We start from the raw sequence: 21,263 nt of genomic DNA, 5'->3' as shown, positions 1-21,263 counted from the left end.
TTATTAATATTTTATCATTTATCATTATTATTAAAAATTATAATAATATATAGTTATCTCACAACTCATGATAAATAGACAAATCAATTAAATAATTAAACGAGTGTCTCAATATACTAATTAGACAAGTCTAACAATACATATTAGACTAGTTTGTCAATGCATTAATTAAATAAGTCAAATAATACACATTAGATCAATATGTTCATACAGTGATTTATTTTTCTAGCGAGTCTACTTTACAAATTTTTACATATCCTTTATATTTTTTGAAAGTCCAATCAATATTTGTGCACATGTTTTATCCTTTTAGTGAGTCTATTTTACATATTTTTGCATGTCTGTTATATTTTTAGAAATTTCACTCAATATTTGTGCATATGCTTTATCCTATGTATTTTTACAAAATTTACAAATTATGTTTTCACTCGATGTTTTATCCTAAACCTGTAAATAAATTTTCACAATAATTCTATTCAAAACCTAATTATAAACTTAAAAATATTTATTATAAAAATATTTATTATTTCTTTCTCAACTCCTAAATCTCTTCTAATAAACAAACAAACATACACCAATCCTGCATACGCACGAATTTAAAATTGGTTTTTATTAAAATTTACACTTTTATTAAATATTTATATAATTATTTTTAAATTAATTCTAATAATTATACAGAAATTATTAAGTATTATATTGGTAATTTTTTTTAGAAAAAAAAAATATACACACCGTTAATTTTTCTTTATAAATTTACAAGTACAGCGTTTTTTTTCACAATAGTTATAAAAATTATAATTTGTATTAGATTATTTTAACCACAACGATCATTTATAAAAATTATAATTGTGAATATTTTAATAATTTAAATGATGATGAAGATATGGCAGAGACGGATATTATGGCAAGGACGGGTATTATGGCAGGGATATGTACATCTCCATAACCATCCTCATACCGAATTGAAAAAGTCGGGGATTCCCCATACTTATACCCAATCAATGGGGAATTTCCCGTCAAAACGGGGATGAGTTCGTCCAATACCCACGGGACAAGTTTATTTGCCATCTCTATCTCTTCACACGGGATTCTTTTCTTCCTCATAAGGTAAGTTTCTTTTTGTTAAGGGGTTTGGGTTGGTTTTGGGTAGATGAAAAATCTGAGATCTAGCGCTATTTTTCGCGTTTTAGAGTCACTAGCTTGTAAGAAGTGGTACACTGGTTTTCGTAAGCCAGTTTAGTGGTCACTGACTTGTAGGATGCGGCAATACTAGCTTTCAAAAGTCAGTTTTGGTTCACCGAGTTTTAGGATGTGGAACTATCGACTTTCAAAAATCGGAAGTACCAATTTTCAGGAACCGATATTATCGGCTTTCATGAACCGAAACTATTGGCTATCACAAACTTTTTGTACCCTGCATTTCAAAATTCAGTGCACCCGAATTTCAGAATCCGATGATGACGGATTTTAGCCTCCTCTTCCACATTTGATAATCCCAATTTTTAGCTTTCGATTTTAATGGATTTTACACCCCAATCAACAAAAAAAGTGCTCTTAAAAAATTGAAATCACAAATATATTGCTTGATTTGTGAACCGAAGGTGGAATGATGAAAGCGAAGACAAAAGAGAGGAAAGAACAAGAACGATGAAGAATAACTTAACAATGAAGAAGTTGAAAACGCAGTTGCAAAATCCAAAACACTATTGGAATGAAAGTGAAGAAAAATGAACGAAGAATAGCTCTAGAAGGAAGAAGAACCACCTCCAAAACGCCGTTGTGATGCAATATTAATGAAAGTGAAAATGAATGATCATGAGTTGGGGGTGTAGAATATTAGAATATTCAGCGGGGAAAAGTTGCTAGAGTAATTAAGGTTGGTAAGAAATTATTACCGCTTACCTTATCTCATTTTTAATTTATATTTTTTTTATATGGACATAATGTTCATCAAAGAAAAACTTGGAGCTGCAAGAAGAAAATTTAGGGGTGTAGAAAGAAATACCCCTTTTATTTTGTACACCCTTTGAACCAAGTCCAGCATATTTTTATCCACTTATACCACCCTGTTTTATTTTTTACACCCGCTTTAGGCCAAACCCAACACATTTTCATTATCCCCACCCTATCCATTTTATTTTTACATTCCCCTAAGTTAGAACCAATACATTTCATTTGTTTTTTCTATTTAAAAGTCACCATTAATATCTTTACCATTAAATCTTTAAATTTAAAAATATTAATTGTTTGTTTTACTTATTTGCAGGATCAAAATAGTTGGGTCGATTTTAACAATAATCTTGAAGTCTGGAAAGTAATACCTTAATCTTCGTGTTGTGAACACCACAACTAATATAGTTCACAGTCTAACTTTTGATATCAGACTTATGCTCCCCTCCTTGTAACATCTTACTGACACAATGGATTGGCTTCTGCTTATGTCTTTCTCCTACACTAAGATCGAGTTGACTGCTTTGTTAGTCACGCATAAGTAAACCAAAAAAGGTAGCTTCTTTCATGGTTTATTCAAGATTAGTAGTTGGGTTAATCCCTCCTTAATATCATATTTTACGATGTCTGAGCATTGTATTATTTTTTACTCCTCAATTATCAATGTGCTTATCACATGGAAACATTATCCCTCAATGAGATGAATGATGAAACATACTTCAAACACCGGTTCAAAGAAACAAATAATAATTGAATGATCATGTTTAGTGATCAAATCCCGAGAAATCAAATAGAAGAAAAAAAAGGAGAAATCAAGAAAAAGGAGAAATCGAAAAAAAAAAGGAGCACTACAAAAATACTTAATTTTACTTGGAGTTTATTACTATAGGTTTTAATAACCTCAATAAAATACAGCCATAACGTAGGTTTTAAAAACCCCATGTAATTATCAAGGGTTTTTCACGAAACCCCAATTCAGTTTACTATTAAAATTTTCTCAGGCTAATTTTTAGGTTTTCCTCTTTAATTTAGCAATTCAAGTTTTTCGAGAAAAAACTTTTGGTTTATTTTATCCCTTTCATTTTTCCTCTTATTTCATGACATTGAAGATTTGATGTCCCTTGTGCTGAGAAATCAGATTTTGGTGAGAGGGGTAGATCCAGATCTCGGCATATTTGGCCAGGCTAAGCCCTCCATTATCATTGCCATCGACAACCTTCTCCACCATCTCCGATCACAAGGACGAGGTCATTTTGCTTGTCACGCCGCCACACTCTGGGCGCTCCCGCCGCTGCCTAACTTGGACCAAGTATGGAGCTTCATTGCTGCAACCATCGGAACTTGTCTCGCTCTCGTCTTTGTCGGATCTCGTCTTTCGTTGCTGTTGGAACTATGGAAGATGATAAATTTGTTCTTACTCTTTCTCTTCATTTTCTCTTCTTTTTCTTTTTCTTTTTCTTTTTCTTTTTCCTCTTCCTCCACCTCCACCTCCATCCTTAGGAAAATTGAAAAATGAAAAAATAGAGAACAAAAGAAGAAAATATAAATGAAAGGAAAAAAAGGTTGGGTCTTTTCGATTTAACCCAATTCTCTATCTTAAAAAACCAAACAAAAATAGAAAAATTCTTTTCTTTACAACCTCCATTTTACTTTTTTTAAACTCTCATCTTCCAATTTTCTATTTGTACCCCTCCTTCTAATGGATCAACTAACTCAACTTTTTTCATTTCAAATTTTTTTACACCCTTCTCAATTGAGTTTTTGAAATTTTCTTCCTACACCCCCCAACTTTTCTTCCTGCACCTTAACTTTCTTATATTTCCCCTCTTAATCTTTGAGTTGAATTGTGATGGAACTCTTTATTACCTCAAAACACCTTGTAACACCCCAATAATTGACATTTTGTAACATCCCAATGGTTGAGTGAATCTAACACATAATTGACATTTGCAAATTACCTAGGATGATATTTATTTGCTAAGATAGACTTTTGCTTTATTTTTTATTTTTGGTTAGAGTCTAATCTCTTTCACTAATCTACCTCCTTCTCTTCCTTGTATGTTTCTTAGATTCAGATCTCAAACCCTAAAAATGAAAGATTCCAACTCCACCACCAATACCTCATCTTGTTGTCCTCTTTGATTGAATCATTGTCTGTATTCAATTGTCCTCAATCCCCCCTTTGTGTGTCTTTTCTTGACTTTTTTGGCCATCTTCTTCGATCCAAGTCATTGGTTACTTTGATATAGTTTGTTCGAGGTTGAGTTATATTGGTGTAGTCAATGAAGTGATTTGTTGGTAGTATACGGTTGTGATCAAAATCTGAGAAAGAGAAGAAGGTAGGGTTAAAGAAAGAGGTTAAAATCTAACCTAAAAAGAAAAGATTCCACCTCGACAAATAAATACCCACGACCACGTAACTTGAAAATGCAAATTTTATGTTGACTCTACTTAAAATTAAAAAAGAATAAGAACTTAACTAAGTTAAAAGTAAGTGTAGGAAAAAATTAAATCAACTTAAATAAAGAAATTAAATTACTAATTAAACCTAATATAGTAGAACAATTTATAAATACAAAAGCAATAAATTAGTTATCAAAATTAAAATGTTTGTTTTAATCTCCCGTAGAAAAATAATTTATTTTTCAATTTTAATACAATTAGTTAATTTATAATATACACGTAAATGTTAAGACCTATGATGCACCGATACTTCAACTTAGGTCACGTATCTGTGTCCTACACGTATCCGTATCCGATACTTTAGGATATCTTATCGATACTTATAAGTGGAGTATCTAATTTACAAAGAAGTAGTACAATACAAGAAAATATCTTAATAATGATCAATTTTAGTAACAAAAATAATTACTCACTATATAATGACCAATTTAAGTATTAATTTAAAAACTAAAAATTATTAGCAACTAAAATAGTTTCAAAAAATTATAATTAGTCTCTAAATTGATAATTAAAATAATTTTTATTATGAATTGATTTCTAAATTGGTCACTAATATTAGTTACCAAGATTTTGACTACCAAAATAATTAGTCACTAACATTAGCTACCAAGATTTTGACTACCAAAATAATTAGTCTATAAATTGGTCTCTAATTAAGAAATTGGCCTCTAACATATTTTTGGTTACTAAAATTGGTCATTATTTAAGAGTTTTCCTACAGTGGTACATTTATGTTGGTAATTTTAGTACATAATTTGGATTAACACAATAATAATCATATATTTATTATGTTTTTAAGAATGATTGTACCCATTTTTTAATATTCATATATCGCGTATCTATCACGTATCGTATCACACTATTTTCAAAATAAATGTATCGACGTATCGGATAATGTCATATCCGATACACGTATCGTATTCGTGCATTATAGATTAAGACAATTCACTTAAACATATTATTTTCAACGACAAAATCGACTTATATACATGCTTTAGAGAATTTTCTTTTTGTCTTGCAGTCAAAATGAATGTGTATAATATCAAATTTAAGAAACAACTTTATGTTTATTTTTTAATATACCAAATTGATTTTTTTTCCTTAAAACTGAATACATTTTTGCATTCTAAATTTATATAATTGATTGTTCTTTACCATAATGTTTATTTACTTAAATAAGATATGGTTACAGGAATTGCCCAATTTGTCATCATGGTGTGGGCTTGTAAATTTGTGTTTGGAGTAACGTTGGACTTTTGGTAGGTAAATGGAAAAAAAGACGTAAAATATTAAAAATTATTTTGAACAAAATATTTTCACACCTATTTAGATACTCATATGAGGAAATAAAGAAAATGGCAGGAAGTTTTAAAAAGAAAGAAGTTAAGTGAACGAGGATTTAAGTAGTAAAAATGCTTGAAGACTTGAAAATACCTCCGAAATGTATTATATATCTTGATAAAATGAGTATAGATGATAAAAAAATAAACTCAGAATCTATCGACTCAACACATTCTCTTAATTAATTTATGTAAAGTGCAAGTATATCACTAATCCATTATTGAAGCATTCTATTTGACAATGTATAATAAAGTTTTATTGTACATATTCAACATTATTATTTTATGTGGAAGTTCGTCTATAATATTTTTTACTTGTGTTTTCTTATTAACTATTTTACATCTTATTTGCCTAACAGTGATATTTAATAAGGTTTTATCCATATAAATTATGTATTAAAATGGTTTTATGGAGAAAATAGAAAATTTAAATTCTTTATGATAACTTGTTTCTATATTGAAGAGTTTATTTAATGACAAACAAAATATTTTCATATATTACTTCTTTCGATAAAATATATTAATTATCTCAATAAGGTTATGTAAGCCGAACGAAACTTTTCTCATCAATCTTCGTTGTTCTTGTGTTTGCAAGGCATGTATTATCTCTATAAAGGTAATTGTAAACAAATCTTTTGTGTTTTCTAAAGAAGCAATAGTTTTTGGCACCGTCACTAGAATTTTCTCAACGAGTTTAGAATATGGAAACTCCTTTCCCAACAATTTTATCTTGTTGGCAATACCCAACAATTTGTTTGAGTATTCTTTAATACACTTTATAGATTTAACAAAAACGCGAAAACTCTTTTCATTGTCACAACAACTTCAGTTCTTCCTCGCTACCCTAACGCTGCCATCGCCGCCCAAGCTCCAAGCCTGTTGAAACCATATAGAGATGCTCAAATGAATGTTTAATTTTCTGGAATGATTTTCTTTTAGTGTTCATTTTGATTTGGGAATGGAAATTTGAAATTTTGTGAAGTTGTTTTCTATTTTTGTGAAATTTGTATTGCTCATTTGTCTTTAATTGTTGTGTAAGCCTATTGAATTTTAGGCATTCAAGTTGAGACAAGGAGTGTGAGTGTACTTCTGTTCTTCCTTTCCAGTTTAAAGTATTAGATCGGTTAATATAACCAATCTAATATCTCTTAGACATATTACATCATTTTATATTACATCGGTTATGGAACCCATTTAATATGCACTCCAAAACCGATATAATATATATATATATATATATATATATATATATATATATATTTTACACCAGATTCAACGATTGAAATATATCAGTGAGACAAAGAATAAAATTCATTTAACGTAACCATCTTTGCCTCTCCCATGTTGATGTAGCATAAAGAAATCAAAATATCTTTCAAAATGTAAATAAATTTCCAGCTTGAAATGCGTTATATGTCTAACCGAAAAAGATGCTATGCTTTTGTTTATTTAACTATATTATTTATAATACATATTTTAATATGTCAGAATTATACTTCAATTCAATAACATTGATATTTTACATCGTTTTATCTAGAACTGTCAAAATGGGTTGAAATCCGCGAGCCAACCCGACTTACCACGAATTTGGACCAAGTTCGGTTGAAACTTTTTTACAAATTCTCGGCTCACCTAGAACTTGGTTCACCCGGATTGAACACGTGGTGAGCCGGGTTGGCTCACCAATCCACAAATAAAGGGTCACACAAGTATTTTTTATTAAGTTAAGCTTTGCATTTGGGTCATGTTAGGTTGTTTTTTTAGAAAACACGTAGATAATTTGTATTTTTTTTTATTTTGGTTTGTATTTGGATTGTATTAAAGTTTATTTACATTTTAATTAGAATTATAATTTAGTTTTGACTAAAAAAAATAAAAAAAATATATTTTTTTTAGTTAAATGAACCCGTGAGTCAATTTGTTTAGCCCACCAACCCGTGGTGGGTTGAGCCGGATTGAAATTTTTTTGACTCGCTAATAAGTGAGTCGGGTTGGATTGGCTCGCTAAGTGATCAACTTGTGGTGGGTTGAGCCAGATTAGGTCGAATTATCCATTTTGACAGCTCTACTTTTATCGTATGTTTTTTTTTTTTAGTATGTTTTGCAATTTTTTTTTATATTTTACAGCTTTATAAAGTTAATAAACGTACATTTACATCTCTTAATATTACGTTTAATCTTCAACCGACATAAAAACCTAAAATAACATAGGTAAAAAACTTTTTAGTATTAGTGTGATTATGTAATTCATCACTAATTTGTTTGAGCTGATGGGTAAGTCTAATTCTATTTATTTGAGCTAACATTAATTTGTTTATTTTTAATATTTTATTTTTTATTTATTCAATTTGGCTCCCAAACTAATTCTCTAAAAATTATTTTAGACAGCATGTAAATAAAACCTTCGAGTTAGAAGAATTTAGGATGATTTTAGAAACTCGAAGAAGTCCTTTAAAAAAAATTAAAAAGGTTACATGATTAAATAAGAATTGACGACGAGTATTTAAAAGTTTGTATTCATTAAGATGAGATGTGAAAGCAGATAGACACAGCGTTTCTGAGTCAAAGTCTTGGTTTTAAGTATGATAAGTCTTCAAACAATTTTGTAAAAGGGAAAGTGCAGTTGTTTGTTGTTATGTATTGAGTCTGCGTTGTTTTGGATATCAGTATCTAACTTTTGTTTGCATTTGAATTGAATAAGAAACAGTTTGGTGACGATGCGGAGAGAGAGAGCACTGTTCCTGCTACTGCTACTTCTACTTCTTCTCCACCATATTTGTGCTACCAAGGCCCACAAAAAACACGTTTGTCCCCCTTCTTCGTGTGGCAAAATCAGCAACATCACTTATCCATTTCGATTAAAAGGCGACCCAGAGAAGTGTGGTGAGGAAAGTTATGAGCTTGGTTGTGAAAATAATGTTACGCTGTTGTATATGAACTCTGCACAATACCATGTTCAGGCAATAAATTACAACAACTACACAGTGAGAGTGGTTGACCCTGCAATTCAACACCACAATTGCTCCTCCCTTCCTCTGCGTTCTCTCTCTCGCTCCAATTTCTCTCATACTTACACTTACTCTTACTACAGTTCGGGTCCATACCAAGCCGGTCTAAGAGCATATGAAAATCGGGAATCTCTGACTCTGAGTTTGGAGCATATAGTGTTTGTGAACTGTAACCATTCATTGAGAGGGAATGGGAAGTATGTGGAAACAGAAAAGTGCGTGAAGTGGGAGTCAAAGGGATATGCATATGCTGTTGGTGGTGATCTAAAAGCAGAGGACTTTGAAGTTGGCTGTGACTAAAGCTTGTTGCTCCAACGTCTTTGTGGAGTTTCAATAATCATTCCTACGCTTCCATGCACAAGGCATTGGCCTATGGATTTGAGATTTCATGGCTAAAACTCGTCTGTCAGAAGAATCCTTGTCTAGAGGTCATGTGCTATTTCGACTATGCGATCCAGAATCGTTGCAGAAGAGGTGAGTTAGATCGGAATCAAATGTTAAGAAATGATTACATTTCTTATAGGTAATGAGTAGTTCCATCAATAACATGCTATTTATTTCTAATGAAAGTAATGATATTTTGATAAAGTTTGTTTTGACAAACTTTGATAAATAATTATTTTTTGATAAAAAAATTTTAAAATTTTATTTCTTTATTTTTGTAACTTTTATAAAAGAATAAAAATTTACTCTATTTAGTAATTTTATCAACAAAATATTTATAAAAAAATATTTGTTAAATTAAATTGTTCATTCATAGTGGCATAAGCACGTTATTATCATCCTCCTTACTCAGGTAGGTAGTTTTGATCTTCTAAAAAAAACATTTAAATTAATTGAATAGGTGGTAAACAATTAGTATTGTGATCATCCTTGAAAAATTTAAAATGTTTGTTCGCTGTAACTTGCCACATTTTATTGTATTACATAGTTTTACCTTGTGTTTGGATGGAGGCATTTCAATAATACTTAGAAACTGAAATGCTTCGTATTTGAATTATTTGTAATTAAATTTTTTTTCATTTTCGAAATAACTTATTTGGATAAAGAAATTAAAATACCTTACGGTTCAATTTTTTGTTTGGAAAAAACAATTGAATTTCTTGTGAGATAAAATTTAATTTTTACAATATTTATTTTATGCTTAATTATGTTTTGAGTTCATGACAAATTTCAACTTTTTTTAGGGTATTTGAATTTTTCTAATTTAGCTAATTGAAACATTACTAAGAATTTCAAATTCTCCAAATAAATGAATTATCCTTTTGAATTGCCTTATCAAACCACACCATTAAGCATTCACTTCACTTTATGATAACAATATTTGTAAGATTATACTATTTTTTTCTAGTTTTCATGTTAAATTAAATTAATTTTTATTTAGTTAAAGCATAATTTTGTTTACCTTTTTTATTTCCTTAATTGATGCTCGTTTTTTTTTTTCGATTAACAGTTTACATAATTATACATTTTCAAATGAGTAGGAAAACCATATTTCATTTACTAACTACTTTTTTAGAATTTTTCAAAACAAATTTACAATCATCTATATATATATATATATATTTCCATTTACATATATTATTATTATTATTATTAGGTATAATTACTGATTTGGTACCCTAACTTTTTTTTGTTAAGTTCAATTTGGTCTCATACTCTTGGTTTGTTCAATTTAGTTATAATTAAACTTAGTTATTTTAACATGTATATATAAGTTATAATCAAACTTAGTTACTAATTTGGTTCAAATTGGAGGGGACGAAATTAGATGATTTTTAAAAATTGGGATACAAAATAGAACCAAAAATATAAATAGAGGACTAAATTGAAAACAATTATTACCACTGTCGTGTGTCATGATTGTAAATTGCCACGTGGCAGGATGGTAAATTGACATGTGAAAGTTTTTAAATTTTTTGAAAAAAAAAATTAAAAAAATAATTTTTTTAAAAAATATTAATTTTTTTAAAAAATATTAATTTTTTTAAAAAAAATTAAAAATTCAACGGCTTGACACGTGTCCTGTACGGACACGGTGTTAACTCCAACTTAACGAAAAGGACCAAATTGAATAATTTTAGATAATTGGGATACTAAATTGAACAAACCAAAAGTATGAGGACCAAATTGAACTTAATCAAAAAAGTTAGGGTACCAAATCAATAATTATACCTTATTATTATTATTATTATTATTATTATTATTATTATTATTATTATTATTATTATCAAAATATCATTTGCAATGGCGGAACTATTTGGTGACTAAGGGGGCCATAGCCCCCAAACATTTTGAAATTTTTTTTATATTATAGATATTAGCAGATCAATTATAAATTAATAATGATTAAATCAAATATTTTATTATAAATATTAAAAAATATATTACAAATGATGATTAAATCAAATATTTTATTTCTTTTATAAACATAATAATTAAGGTTAATAAATAATAAAATATAAAAATAAACATAATAAAAAATAAAGAATAAAAAGATTTATCAATATATTTTCTATTATTATTTTTCGTTATGGTTTGATATTTTTACAAATTGTTTTCATCTCTCATTTTCACCTATTTTCTTTTATTTTTGAACAGAAAAATATCTATTATTTTTGCTATTATTTCTCCTATGTTCTCTTCCATTCTCGAGGAATAAAAGAATAATGTAATTCTTTCATTTCAAATGATAGTGAAATATTAGTTTAATAATTTATTTAATGAGCCTCTTTTATATTACTTTTTTATTTTTTGAACATAAAAGAAAAAGTATTGTACTGTGTGTTCTTTTTTATAACAGGAATTTAATCATGGTTCCATTATATGTTTTGAGTTTCTCACACATTGTTCTCATCTCCCATTCTCACCTATTTTTTTTGTTTCTGAAGAGACAAGAATCTATTATTTTTACTCTCATCTCTCAGCTGTTCTCTTCCATTCTTGAATAAATAAAGAAGGTAATTCTGTCTTGTCTCACTTAATAGTGAAATATTAGTTTAATTATTTATTTAATGAGTCTCTTATATATTAAATTTTTATTTTATGAACATAGAAAAAAATATTGCACTATTTATTTTTTATAACTGAATTTTATGTGTGGTATTATCATCGAAATTTCTTTCGATAATCTTTTAGATATGTGTAATTTCTTTTTTAGTTATCGTTATACAATATTATTTTATTGTATTAGTGATAATAATTAAACGTATAAATTTTAGATATATTATTTTGGTCTCCTAACAACCTTGGTGAAGATTCCCCACCAGTAATTCAAATAAGAAAAAATATAATATTTTTTTATCTTTTATAATTTACATGTATTTATAAGAACGAATGCATTCAAATAACATTTATTATCTTTAAATAAATCACAATCTGTTAAACTTTGTTAACCGCTATAACCTTTATGAAAATTATGAAAACAGTCTTTTTCTTCTAATAACGGTTGAGATCATTCTAAAGTTGATATTTTCCTTGATTTCAGAGATCGATTCGGTTATATCAGAAGTGCTACAGTATATAGCAGGTAAGATTTATCATCTTGTTTTTTCAATGTTTTATGGAGTAGAATATAAAGGAAAAAGAATATATTTTTGGTATTAAAGTTTGATTACTATTTGATTTTTGCACTATATATTGTTTAATGTTTTTTATAAAATAAAATTTAACGTGGGCTTAACTGACATCTTTTTTAAAAATTTCGAAAAAATATATTTTTAGTTCTTATGAATTTAATTTAAAAAATCCTTATAGAAATTTAATCACTATTTGATTATGTACATTCAAAATTAGTTAATATATAATAATAATAATAATATTATTATTATTAATAATAATATTTTATAATAATAATATTTTATAATAATAATAATATTATTATATAATTATTAATAGTATTATTATTATTATTATATAATAATAATTATTAATATAATTATACATTATTATTCATAATATTAAAATAAATAATAATATTATAATTATTAATAATATATAAAAATAATACTAATACATAATTATTATTAATATTATTAACAGTGAACAAAAATTATATATTAATATATGAGTAATAATATTAATAATAATATTATATAATAATAATATTATTAATAATATATAATAATAATACTATTAATAATTATATATCAATAATATTAATATATATTATTATTATATAATCTTATTAATTGCAAATATTACTAATATTAGTAATAAATAATGATATTAATAGACATTTAATGTAGAAGACTCGGCTACGGTTCAAGATACATTTGTGTGTTTCTCTTTCTAAAATTTCCAACCATTTCGACTACCGTTTATGATTAAAGTGGTAACTTTTTTATATTTTTCTTTAAAAAAGCTTCACCCCATTCAATAATGATGGTTATACATTTGAACTTTACATTATCAGCGTAATTACTGAATTAAAAAAATTCTTACAGGTATCGGTATTTATACTTCTCTCGCATGGACTTACAAATTTTTTTTCGGATTGCTTTTTAATTGTGATTTTCATATGTAAATGGAGAAAAAGACGTAATATGAAGAAAAAGACGTGCATCCATGTATGAAAATATTGAAAATTACTTTGAAAAAAATCACTTGACACCTATTAGATACTCAAAATGATAAGTTAATTTTTGTTACTCTTTTGTTTAGGTAAAACAATTTTTATTATCTATTAATTGTTTGACTAGGTTGATATTTAAAAACTTTTCGTAGATCTCTACGATTTTTTTTTATATTTTATCATACCCTTACATTTGTTTTTATTTGTGCAATTTCATTCAACGGTCTATCAAATTGTTTCCATTTGATAATTTTTTTTAGTATTTTTATTTGTTGTTTACTTTTATCATGTAGAATATTGCTTTGATATTTTTTAATTATTTTTATTTTCTAACTTATTATCATACATGTAACTTTATTACTGTAATTGTATAAATAAATTTTATTTATTATAATATAATAATTTAATTGTCATGAATATTTTTTTATCACATTCATTTAAAATATTTTTTAATTTAAATATTTGTTTTTCTTTTATATTTTGTTTAAATATTTTTAAATTTTATCAACTAGGTAACATTAATGTTTACAAATTTAATAAATATTTTTACTTTGATGAAATTTTATTTGGTATTTTAATTTGAAATGTTTACAATTATAATTTATTTCTAAATATTTGACATTGAAGAAACAAAAATACCCTCCTTTTAATATTGATAATTTGACAATATTATATTTTCTTTATTGTAATTTTTTATTATTTTATAAAAATTAATTAATTGATATTGAAACAATAAGAAAGTGGGTACGGGTACAAATATATCTCTATTACTCAGTGAAGATAGGAATGAGACAAAAATTCGATACTCATTGTGTTTGGGTATGAGGATAAATTTTTTTTCTCTTGCGATGAGTATGTGATAGTGAAACTTGTCTCTACCCTGCCCCATTGGCATCCCTAATTAGGACACATCAATGTTACTCACAAAGTTATTTATAGATAATAGTTTCAAAAATGGAATTTATTGATAGTTTTTTATGCTATAATTTTATTTTATGGATGCAAATTTTCTTTTAACAAATACCTTATTATATTACAATATCAATGTAATGACTCAGGTAAAAATTTCTTGCAGTTATTGGCATTTTAACTTCTATGGCATGGGTGTACAAAATTATGTTTGGATTGCCATTCTTAATTATGATTTTTGTATGTAAATGGAGGAAAAGACATGCATCAACGTATGCAAATATTGAAAACTACCTTGAACAAAATCATTTGGCACCTATTAGATATTCATACAAGGAAATTAAGAAGATGACTAGAGGTTTTAAAGAGAAGTTAGGTGAAGGAGGATTTGGCTTTGTCTTTAAGGCAAAGTTGCGGAGCGGACCTTTTGTGCCAATCAAAATGTTAGGTAAATCTAAAGGAAATGGACAAGATTTTATAAACGAAGTTGCAACCATTGGAAGGATACATCATCAAAATGTGGTACAATTAATTGGATTTTGTGTTAGTGGCTCAAAGCGCGCTCTTGTTTATGAATTCATGTCCAATGGATCTCTTGATAAACTTATATTTTCAAGAGCTAGAAGTATAGATTTAAGCTATAAGAAAATATATAATATATCAATTGGAGTGGCTCGTGGGATTGTTTATCTCCATCATGGGTGTGAGATGCAGATTTTGCATTTCGATATCAAACCCCATAACATCTTACTCGATGAAAACTTTGTCCCAAAGGTTTCTGACTTTGGATTAGCAAAGCTATATCCAATAGATAATAGCTTTGTCACAATGACGACAACAAGAGGAACTATTGGATATATGGCTCCAGAATTGTTCTATAATAATGTTGGAGGAATATCTCATAAAGCTGATGTTTATAGCTTCGGAATGTTGTTGATGGAGATGGCAAGCAAAAGGAAGAATCTAAATCCCCATGTAGAACACTCAAGTCAACTTTACTTTCCCCTTTGGATCTATAATCATATTAGAGAAGAGGAAGATATATATATATATATATATATATAAAAGATTTGACTAAAGAGGAAAAGATAATAGCAAAAAAACTTATCATAGTTGCTCTTTGGTGTATACAATTGAAACCAAAAGATCGTCCTTCAATGAACAAAGTAGTGGAAATGCTTGAGGGAGGCATTGAAGACTTGGAAATTCCTCCAAAACCTACTTTATTTCCTGATGAAATGAGTTTAGAGGATCAAACAACTAGCTCTATCTAAATGATTTTGAATGAATTCATCTAGTAGTGATTGAAATTAAGGTAGTTGAAGGTTGTAGGATTGTAAGGAGAAGAAGGTTTCATGAAAATGGAGAGAATTCACATTGCATTGGTGGAAAAGAGAAAAAGAGGAACAAGGTGAATTAAAATGAAATTTTATATTTGTTGTTCATTTAAGCAATGAAAAATATGTTTTTATATTTACAATATCTATTGTTGCATTTTTATTGTACGTGTTATTTAAATAATAAATGTAAATGTATTTCAATGTAAAATTAACACGTTAAAAATTTAACATAATTGAGTTAAAAGGGCTTTATCTATTTATTTTTAAGGTTTTGGGGACCAAAATGTATCAAAGTTTCAGACAGGAAAGAATTCCAATTTCGCGTCAAAGTTCAGGGACTAAAAACATATCTAACCCATCATCCTATTTTATACCTTGAAGAGGATTATAATATCTCTTTAATTTTTATAAATATTTGAAATAAGAATTTATTCTCTTACATGTATCCATATTACTCAAAAGGTTAGTTGAAGATACCACCTAGCATAAAAAAAGAATGTATGTTAGTTGTTTCTACCACGCTCAATAATCCCAGTCGTTAAATACCCTTTCCTCTTTCCACTTGTCGAGGAGCCTTTTAAAGACAAAACTATGACAGAGCACAACTCCAAAGTGGACAATATCTTAGATGTATGGTGATTGACGACAATTCTATCATCGGAAAGAACATATGGAATAAAAGTTACCAACGTGATCGTTGGTTGCAATCATGTAAGAGGAGTATCCTCACTCTCTACATTGGAGTCAAAAACATTGAGTATCGTTTGCACAATAATCGAAATCGATTGGGTAGTAGGTTGAGGAGTTTGTGAGGGTTTTTCACTTGTGGTTGAAGTGCCAATTTCTATCAAAATATAATTTCCATCTCCCAAACCTAAGCATAGCAGATTCAACCAATTACACATCTAAGCAAAGCATATTCAACCAAAGCAAACTTTTACAACTAAAAACGAAATTGGGTATGATGCAAGAATGGACTGAAAATGCGCAAAAGCAACAACCCAAAACGCGATACAAAAAGAAGAAAACACAAGAAAATATCATATAAGGAAGGAGGTTCAATGGTGGACAACAACCGCGACACAATGACGGTCCATTGGCGCAACTACGACGGAACTTGTGCAAAAGCGGAAGTGGCCACTTCATTTATGATTCTCTTTCTCATGTTGACGATGAGGGAGAAGAAATAGATATGCAATTACTAAATCAAACAAACATGGATGAAGAATATGAGGATGAATACATTTCAAGTGAGGGTGACATGGATAGTGATTTTGATGAAACAAATACCTCTTCGGTAATTCATGCATTACAATTAATTGCATATCTCGTGTTAATTATCTTTTACATTAATATGTTTGTGATTTCTAATAATTGTAGTGAATGAGAGGAAAAATATCTGATACGTTTGGGTGTAGAAACACAACCAGGTTTGAGTCTTTTCATTATAATTAACTTATTTTGTTTACTAACAATTCATTGTTCCACTTTATTTAATTTCTTACATGTATTATATGTAATAAGTTCCACTTGTAGATGACTTAAAGGGGTAGAAGTGGTGGTCGTAGACCACCCAATTGTGGTGGACGAGGTGTTTGTGTTGATGATAGGGCTTCACCTAACACCAACCCTCCCACTTCACCTGTTCATCCAACCACCATGGAGTCTAGACATCCTATCTGTGAAGGACCATCACTTCCTATAACTGAGGAAGAACATGCTGAACATTTAATAGAAGAGTCCATTCCTACTAGCTTTTCTATAGAGACCACACTAAATCAACCTTTGCCAACACATGATTCACTTACACCCAAGTGTGAACTGGCAATGTCATTGATCATAGGCCTTGGCTTCATGTAGAAAAAGGAGAGTAAGTATATTTTAATTTTATTGTGGAATTTCTTCAATGTGTCAATATTTACATATATCATTTTGACAATATGTTTGAACACATATTTACTCTAGCAAATGACCCATCTACTATAATCTCACGGATCTTCAAATAAAAATTCAATGAACCAAATCCCAGTTGGAAGAAGGTTCAAATCGAGCTTAGAGATAGATGGTTTGGAGAATTTAAGGCGAGTTGAATTATGATTACATTTGAAATTTTATTTTTATTATTCAATTATGTGTGTTTGCTAACTGATTTTTCATGCAAAAAGAATATAGGTGGGATCTAGAACAAGAGCAAGCCATAAGATATGTTTTTGAAATGAAAGGTTCACGTATTTTAAAAAATGCAATGAACAAAGATAGGAATGGTCGGGATAAGGGGACTTGGATTTCACCAAGTGTTCGAGCAACCTTGGATCTTCATTGGAGTTCTACAAAATTCCAAGTCAAGAGTGTCACAGCCAAGGCAAATCGGGCTGTTCAGAAAGAAGTCACAGCCTACTGTGGTGGTTCCATATCTACTACAACTCATTTTGAGAAAATGGTACTTATTATATTTTTGCATAGTTAATTGAAATATAATATATTAGACTTAAGATGTTAAACTTTTACTTGTGTTTAAATATACGTAGACTAGGCAACTTGAACAAGAACCAACTGCTTGGGAGATTGTAGAAAGAACAAAGAAACTAAAGACTGGAGAATGGGTCAATGACAAGACTCGTAACCTTGCAGTATGTTTAACATTTAATGTTATAATTTAGTGTTTGTTGTGTGTTTCCTTCTTGAGAATAGTTTATGTTATTATTTTCAGGAAAATTATAAGCAATGTCGAGAAGAAGTCCAACAACAACACATGCATGAAGGCTCATCTTCACAAAACTCCCATGTTCCCTCTATTGATGATAATGAAATATACTTTAGTGTTGTTGGAGGTGAAAGTAAGAAAGGGAATGTGTATAGACTTGGTACATCAAGCAAAAAGTTTTATAGTTCTGCGAGTGCTCACTCTTCTACTAGCCAAGCTCCAATAGTACATCAAATAGAAGAAATGCGTGAGACTATTCAAAAGTTGAATGCTAAGCGTATGACAAAGAATGCCAAGGAGAAGACGCTTGACGAAAATTTTGAACACTTGCTGAAAAATCATGTCGAACAAAGTGAACGTATGCATGAACAAAATGAACGTATGCGCCAACAAGATGAACAAACTCTGAAACTTATTTTGCAACATATTCATTTGAAGAATAATGTTATGCCAGGTCCTAGTGATCCTCCTACTATTGGAGAGGATATAGTAGACCATATCAATGATAGTAGAGTAGGCGATCATTAGTTTCATGTTTAGTTATTTGGTGTGTTTCAATGTTGCGCACTTTCAAACTATTCTTGTTTTGTTCTTTTGGATCATGGTATATATTTACCACTTGTAATGTATGTATTACACTTTACTATATTATGTAATGTAGTTTGTTATTACTTAGTTAGATTAAATTTTATCATTCATAAACAAGTAAAAATATTGTTTTTAACCAGGTAAAAATCGTAAATAATACAAAAAACAATTTCATTTTTTTGCTAATCAACGACTGATGAGTCATTATTTTCTTTCATTCCACTAGCCTTTGTGTACCCATTAGACAGTTGATTAGTGCTTAATTTTTCATCATTAGAGTGTTTTTCATCTGTTGGGCTTTATTGGATCACTGTTTCGAATTTGGACTAATTTCACATTATTTGGCCTAATTTTTGTTTTTAATTATTTTTAGGTATTTGGGTGAAGCAATTTTGGAGCTTGGACATTAATATTTAGTTGAAGAGACTTTCCACATCATTTCCACATCATTTCCATGTCATTTCCACGTCAGCAAAGTCAATGGGTCAACATTTGAGGCCTAGAGTGGCATTTTTGTAATTCTGCGGCTCATAATGACAGTTTTGTAATTCTGAATGGCAGGGGGTGAAAGGACTACGCAAATTAGGTCTGCATGGGAAGGGAGCCGCCACTTCATCATCTACATTCTCTACAACTCCATTTTTTTCGTGCTCCAAGCTTCCATGGATGCCTCCCCTTGCGGTTTTTCACATTTTTGGGTTATTTTTACCGTTTTTATGCACATTTGACAGCACCCATTGAGGGTTTTGCGTTTTGATTTTGTTTTCTACATTGGGCAGCTCGTTTTGTGTTTTCGTTGAGTTGAAACAATACCCATTCATGGGGTTTCTACATTTATATATGATAGCACCGTTTGGCATTCCATTTAAGCTTTGAAATCTCTATTTTTGCTCTTAATTTGCGTTTTCAGATTTGATAAGTTAGGGTTCTTGGTTCTGTTTTGTGATTGCAGTTTTGAAATGTTTAATTGTTCATTCTCTATGTGTAGCTAAGTTTTTCGTATTGGTTCCTTGAAGAAACTGATTTGAAACCATGAGGTTGATGATTTGCAGTGCACTCCAATTCCTATTTTCTCTTCATCGTATTCAATTTCGTAGCTTTGAATGAAATGGAATTTGTGATGCTTAATCGTGGGTTCATGTTTTGCACAATTTCAGAATCCTTGTCATGCTTAGTGAGTTCGGGTTTTGGCCACAGTTGCTTAATCTATGTGTGTTTGTGTGTGTGTGTGAAATTGAAAGAAGAATGTGTGCTATGCTTAATGGCATAATGAAGCTGTGTTAATTTTCGCATAGTTGATTAATTCAGATTTCATGAGAGTAAATTGGATAAGAGAATTGATTTAGTAACCTGTGATTGGTGGATTTTCAGTGGAATCAAGGGACCAGTACATTTTGAATTCTGTGTTTAATTCAGTTTTGGTGTTTTGATTAGAATTTAGCAAAGTTGTGTGAAACTGCCAACCCCCCCCTCTGTGTTAGTGTTGTGTTCATCTGGAAATTTCACTTTGAATGAAAATATTGGTCGTTGGGAGACGACTTGGTTCACTTTCATATACTATATTTAATATGTTTTAATTTGGTGGGGTACGACCTCTATCAACGACTGATTTTATGGGTCGCTGTTAGTCTTCGAACTTCACCACCAATTTAGCGACCAACCAATATTAGTCCCTGTTCACACAAAAATTTACCACCATTTTAGCGACCCAAAAAAATTGTATATTAATAAAGCAATCATACTTTAGTGACCGATTTAATTGGTCGTTGTTTGTCTCATAACTTTGCCACCAATTTAGCGATAAAAAAAATTGTACATAAATATAATAATCATACTTTAGTTGGTCGCTAACTACCTACCTTCTGCGACCGAACTAGTAACCAAATTTAGTATCACTTCTGGTTGCTAAATTGGTCTCTTATGCTTAGGAAGTGACCAACTTTTAGGGACCAAATAACGACCAATATTTTGGTAGCTATTTAGCGACTAAATAAAAATTGGTCGCTAATTCAGTCACAAATGGTATTAGCAACTAATTTATGTTATTTAGCGACCAAATTCGGTGGTCGCTAAAATATATTTTTTTGATAGTGAAGTGGGGCATCTCGTCAAAGGAAGAAGGAAGCTGAAGAAGAGAATAAATGTGAGCGAGTGAACATCTCGCTTAGGCGAGGAGGGTCTCGCCTAAGTGAGAACGCGCGCAAAATTCTTATGCCGGAAGTCGAGCTCTCGCCTAGGCGAAGGGAGCACGCTTGAGCGAGGGTCCTCCTCGCCTGGGCGAGACCCTTCGGTCTGAGCAAGGTGTTGGTCGAGGCAGGGCACAGTGTGATTGTTTTCTTGACTTGGTTGGTGAATGTGTGGCTTGAATTTAAGTATTGAATTGAGAGT

At 29.6% G+C, this 21,263-nt stretch overlaps 1 pseudogene; it reads left to right on the top strand.

Moving 5' to 3' along the window:
* Positions 1 to 8,470: 8,470 nt before the first annotated feature.
* On the top strand, positions 8,471 to 15,563 carry LOC114194304 (annotated as a pseudogene).
* The last annotated feature ends 5,700 nt before the right edge of the window (positions 15,564 to 21,263 follow it).

The sequence above is a fragment of the Vigna unguiculata genome, chromosome 8, assembly GCF_004118075.2.
Source record: "Vigna unguiculata cultivar IT97K-499-35 chromosome 8, ASM411807v1, whole genome shotgun sequence".
Classification (NCBI taxonomy): domain Eukaryota; kingdom Viridiplantae; phylum Streptophyta; class Magnoliopsida; order Fabales; family Fabaceae; genus Vigna; species Vigna unguiculata.
The sequence above is the reverse complement of the archived record's forward strand: the minus strand, read 5'-3'. Positions and strand labels throughout refer to the sequence as shown.